Consider the following 6,580-nt stretch of genomic DNA (forward strand, 5'->3'; position numbering starts at 1 on the left):
GTGGTTTCGAGCTCAGGCATCCAAAGCTTTCCTTTACCCTCACTGCTCCTCTTTCTTTGATGGTTCAGCTGTGTTTGCTCTGCAGAGATCTTTGAGTCAGACTGTTCAATCACAGTCAGAAATAAGATGCAGAATTTTACAACTGCTGGTGTTGTCCTCATTATAGAGAATTTTCATAACTTTACCTGGGAGCTCATAGCATGCTGATAGGAGCAGACCAGTACTACAAGTTGTTTTTGGATGGATATATGTGTGAAGATAAGTATAACTAGAAAGCTGCAAGCAGCTGTATGCGGGACCGAGATGTGCGTACGTTGGGCATGCGCTGGACGCCGTAGTCGCGCAGCTCTGCCCACACGCACGATACCCTCTGCGTACGTACGAGCACATAATAACCCCAATGCGGAGGGGTTTTTGAAAATTTCTTGGGGGCACCACTGAGCCATTTTGGGCTTTTTTCCGCCCACACACGATACCCTTTACATATGTACGAGGTGGTCAGGGTGGACGTGTGTTCCAAGTTTCATGGCCTTGCGATGATGATAAGGCTTTCAAACCACAAACGCCATCACACGATTTTCATCGCCTGGCCACGCCCACACCGTTCAGAGTTAGGAAAAGTTTCTCCATCATTCTTTCCCCACATGGCTTAAGAGTAACCTGGCCAAGTTTGGAGCTGTTACCATTAAATCTGTAGGACGAGTTCGATCATATGCAAGGCGTGGAATCGGTCAAAAATGGCACCAAAACGCACTTTCCATCCAAAATGGCCGCCTTCCTGTGGACGTGGGACCATGGCGACATGAAACGTTTTTGTGCGTCTGGGTATGATGAATGAGTGTACCGAATTTCGTCGTCCCACGCGAAACTAACCCCAATGCGTGGACCATTTTTAAGTATTGTAGGGGGCGCCAATAAGCCATTTTGCTCCAACCACACACAATACCCTTTACCTACGTGTAAAGGACTACTAATATGTTCTGTATTATAAATTGATTCATAGGTGTTTGTCGTTCTGCTGCAGCAGTGGTGCAGCCAATGCTTTTATTTTGAAAGGCTTAGAACAGTAAGGTGTCGTAAATCGATTGTCGCAAACTGCAGTAGTAGCGCGAACTCCAGGGAACAGAGAGGCGATGTGCTCCACGGTTGAACGGAACATATTACTTAGGTGATATTGTGGATTGCAAAGGTCCTTTAGCACCTGGTTGATGGAGAACAAGGTTGGTAGTAGTGTTTTATTTTATAATTATATTTCACGGAGCATACAGGTTGCTATCAAGCGTAGCAGTAATGTTTTTCCCAGTAGAGGGCGCTCATGTTTTATGTTGATAAGTTAGTCATGTTTAGCAATATATAGGTTTATAAGTTTCAATAGCCCCTTTCACACTGCCGAATAACCCGCGTTTAATCCGCGAATTTAGCGTGTCCGCTGTTGCGTTCACACTGCCGACCCGGGCTGCCGCGTCAACTCGACTCGCCATTCGACCCGCGTCGGACCCTAGTCTTTTTGCCGAGCCGAGTTTGGTGTGAACGCAATCGACGCGGGTCGGACGTGGGCGTGGCATGACGTGAGGAGTTTAAAAGACAGAATGGACAGCTGATTCAGAACAACAGCGACAGGTGAGGACAAGTTTTACTCTGTTTTAGCCTACATCAAGTTCGAGACATTTTTTAATATGGCCAACTGGGGAGACAAGGAGGTCCGCGAGCTCTTCAGCCTCCGAGCAGAGGACGTTATTTACCGCCACATTTCGGGGACTATAGTGCTCTTGTATTCTCCGCATATGTTCTTCGGCGGCATCCCACGTTGTAACCATCCACACCCTGTAAAATAACATCTCCATGAACTGCATATACAATTGCAAAAACGAGTCCTCAAGGTGTATTTAACCCTACCTCCGACGCATGGCTTGTGCCTACGTCATTGTACACGCCCAGCATTTTATGTGTTTCGTGTGACGCTCTGCCACTAGGCAACGCTCCCTGAACTCGGCTTCAGGCGACACGGGTCACCAACACGCCAAGCTTTCACATTGCTCGACGCGGGTCGAAGGTGCAATTTGGACCCGCTAAGGTAGCGGGTCGCAGTGTGAAAGGGGCTACTGTTATATGCTATGTAAGGTCACAAACGGTTTTATCTTTGTGTATTTTGTTTTATTTCACAGTACAGTAAAATATTGAAGGCAATATTAAACGAATAAAGGTAACATACTGTCAGAGTTACTAATAATGTATTTTATTCTGTATGTTTGTTGCTCTTACGGTGTGTTCACATGCAAGGCTGTTCAATAAAGGATTGTGAACCATCAGTTTGAGAGACCATCTTTTCAACCGGGACGCTACACTACGTACGAGGTCGTCAGGGTGTACGTGTGTGCCAAGTTTCATGACCTTGCGATGATGTTAAGGCTTTCAAATCACAAATGCTATCACACGATTTTCTCCGCCTGGCCACGCCCACACCGTTCAGAGTTTGGAAAAGTTTTTCAATGAATTTTCCCCCCGATGTCTTAAAAGTAACCTGGCCAAGTTTGAATCTGTTACTGTTTAATCTGTAGGAGGAGTTCGATTAAATGCGAGGTGTGTAAACGCGCAAACACGAAACTAACCCGAATGCGGGGACCATTTGTAAGTATCGTAGGAGTGACTCCCAAAAATATAAAGTTTAGATGTTTTTTCATGTCGTCGACTGGCAGGTGGCGCTTGCAAAATTTCAAGAGTTTTTGAGTACCTTTTTGCAAAGAATAAGAAGACGGCGGAATAATAGTGAACCTTACAGATACAATAGGGTCCTTGCAGTTTCACTGCTCGGTCCCTAACTAACATGCAGGGCCAACAAAAAGATGTCCAACTTTCCTTATATTCAATTACCTCAAATTTAATAGATTTCTTTAACACCAAGTAATTAGGACCTCTCTCTCGCGTCACACTTGATAATTTCATGTACTGCTGGCAACCTTTTAGAGGACATTACTGCCCTTGAGAGAGAGATGTACTTTCTCTTCACTTTGGGAGTTTAAAGAGCTTCTCATCTTTTCCCCATTTTAAGGATTAGCACCTCCTGTTTCTATGGCAATAGCTCTCAATTAATAGACAGCCTCAATTTTGCTGTAAACCAGCAAGGTGCTAATTGATACTGGATTTCCCTGCGAAGGGGGATTGAGATGAAAATCAGTAGTTGTGTGTGTGTGTGTGTGTGTTTAGGAATGGGGAGTGGGCAGTCAGCTTAAGGTTATTAGCTTTGGAAATCTGCCTTTGAAATCCACAAACATGCACACATTGACAGACACTGTATGCATCTGCATATAATTACTTTGACTGATTGACTGATGACTACGAGAGACTGTATCCTCATACAGTGGATATTAGGAAATATGCGATTTTCCTCCATTTGTTTTTATCATTTGTGTATATGGCTACAAAGTATGTGTGTCACTAGTCCTTGAAGCAATGTCTTCATCTGTTCCCAGAACTTTTTATCTATTTAAATTTATATGCATTATTTATTCATTGAATTGTTAGGTACACTTTAGAAGATTATAGCTACAAGCTAAATCATGCCTGTAGTCCCTCGGTAAGTCAGAGCGCACACCACTAACGCGTAACCAAACGAGAAAAAAAGTCAAATTGAGAAAAAAAATACATAAACACACAGAAACAAAGTTACATTAATTATCATATCCCACAACACAAGCCATGATGACAATATGTGAATGCACAGCTGAGCATCCTTCAGCAGACTTTTGAACTTGGTTTTGAAAATGCTAACAGACCCTTTACATAAACAGGTTGGCTATTCCACGGTTCATTGGTGAATCTTACAGAAAATGTTGATTTCTCAAACACATCATAGCAAGGCAAGGCAAGGCAAGGCAAGGCAAGGCAAGGCAAGGCAAGGCAAGGCAAGGCAAGGCAAGGCAAGGCAAGGCAAGGCAAGGCAAGGCAAGGCAAGGCAAGGCAAGGCAAGGCAAGGCAAGTTTATTTGTATAGCACAATTCAACTACAAGGCGATTCAAAGTGCTTTACAGATACATTTAAACAGTAGAAATAAAAAGCATGATTTAAATTTTAAACAAAAAAGAAAGAAATAAGAACAATAGATAAAATCAGTAGTTAAAATATGATTAAGTTTTGAAACTCAAGCTTCAGATTTGGAGCTTTATTCAAATGCAGCTGAAAATAGGTGTTTCTTCTACCTGGACTTAAATACACTGAGTGTTTCAGCTGATCTGAGGCTTTCTGGGAGTTTATTCCAGACATGTGGAGCATAGAAGCTGAACGCAGCTTCTCCATGTCTGGTTCTGACTCTGGGAACTGATAGAAGACCGGATCCAGATGACCTGAGGGGTCTGGAAGGTTCATACTGGGTCAGGAGGTCACTGATGTATTCTGGTCCTAGACCATTCAGAGCTTTATAGACCAGCATCAGAACTTTGAAGTCTATCCTCTGATGGACAGGCAGCCAGTGTAAAGACCTCAGAGCTGGACTGATGTGGTCCACTTTTTTGGTCTTAGTGAGGACTCGAGCAGCAGAGTTCTGAATGAGCTGCAGTTTTCTAACTGACATCTTAGGTAGACCTGTAAAGATGCTGTTACAGTAATCAAGCCTACTAAAGATGAATGCATGGACTAGTTTTTCCAGGTCCTGCTGACACATCAGATCTTTTAACCTCGATATATTCTTAAGGTGATAGTAGGCTGACTTTGTTACTGCCTTAATGTGTCTTTCAACATTTAAGTCTGAGTCCATCACTACACCCAGAATTCTGGCCTGGTTGTTAGTTTTTAGGTGTATAGATTGAAGCTCTGTGATGACCTGTAATCGTTTCTCTTTGGCTCCAAAGACAATTACCTCAGTTTTATTTTTGTTTAGCTGGAGAAAGTTGTGGCACATCCAGTCATTAATCTCCTCAATGCATTTACCAAGAGCCTGTACAGGGCCTCGGTCTCCTGGTGACATTGTGATATATATCTGCGTGTCATCTGCATAGCTATGGTAGTTTATTTTGTTGTTTTTTATAATCTGTGCCAGTGGGAGCATGTAGATGTTAAACAGAAGAGGTCCCATGATGGAACCTTGGTGAACTCCACATGTGACTCTTGTGTGCTCAGATGTAAAGTTACCTATTGACACAAAGTACTTCCTGTTCTCTAAGTATGTTTTGAACCAGTTTAGTACAGTTCCGGAAAGACCTGCCCAGTTTGTGGAATCTTCTGTATAGGATATTCTAGCATTTGTCATTTAAAATTCATCCATCCATCCATTTTTTTATACCTGGACTGGTCACCAGTCCATCACACGGCCCCACGGAGACAAACACGACAAACAACCATCCACACTCACACTCAGTCCTACGGTCAGTTTAGAGTCACCAGTCAACCTGACACAGGGGCAGTGGGAGGAAGCCAGAATACCTGATTACTCCACACAGAAAGGCCCCAGCAGGGATTCAAAAATCCATAAATCAATTCTTCAAATACAGATGATTAGACTTTTTTCAGTACTCTGCAGTGATGGTGTTGCATTGATCTTATTTTGTCCAGACATGTTGAGAAAGTTTTACAATTGTCTATTGTAGCACATGCCTTTCAGCCTATTAATGTTCAAACTGGGACATTGTAACCAAAACAAATATGTAATCCTTTCCAGGTGACATGATGATATGATGGTAATGTTGTGTATCAAGACAAAGCAGAGGTGCAGCCAATTATTTGAGTCATTCAGCATTTTCTACGACCAAAAGGAGCCAAGCCTTTCCTTGTTTTTTACACCTTCCTGTCCATTTCTCCAACAACTGTCGTCTTGCTCACTGATCGCGACAATTTGAATTTCGTGACAAGAAAGAAATAGAAATGAGAGGCCATGCTGCTGCAAAATTGTCTCCCAACATTACTTCCCTGACTCATTATCATTAACAGACTACACAGATATTCACACTGATGACTTGGGGTGAGAAAATAAATTAGCACAAAATGTTCCAGAAAGCATACAATTATTCAGAAAATGGAGCACATTATATGCTGAAAACATTTAAATGCAGTGAAAATGGCACCTACAGCAAAATACCATTTGCTCAGAGGCCGGTCTGCTCTCAAGGTGACTTCAGAGAATGAACAGCATGATACAAATGGATAATGTAAATCTCCTTTTCCTTATGCCTCGCAGCAGAATTGTGTACTGGTTCAGCTGAAATAAAGAACAAGAACTGATTATGGAGAGGAGAGAAAGGAAGGAGGCAGTCCTGAGGATAAAGTAGCCAAAGCTAAATTTAAGCTGTAAAGCATTTCCTATTTTTAATATATCATTCTAGTCTGTCAAAATTGTTTTCTGATTACTTTACTTCACAAATTGCTTTTTCTCTTTCTAGGTAATGATTTACCTCTCCGAGAAGCTTGGAAATAGAACAGAGAATTGCGCTTTTATCATCTTTTTAGATTACTGTTTCATGTACCTGCTAATCATGTCTATATTTAGAGTATGATAGGCTTGCCAGAAGCTTTAATGTGGCAGGAGTTAAAAATACTGTCTCTATTTGAACCTACTGCAGCTATCTTTCTTAGTAATTTAAGTGTGAACTTC

This window comes from Odontesthes bonariensis, chromosome 18 (assembly GCF_027942865.1).
Source record: "Odontesthes bonariensis isolate fOdoBon6 chromosome 18, fOdoBon6.hap1, whole genome shotgun sequence".
NCBI lineage: Eukaryota > Metazoa > Chordata > Actinopteri > Atheriniformes > Atherinopsidae > Odontesthes > Odontesthes bonariensis.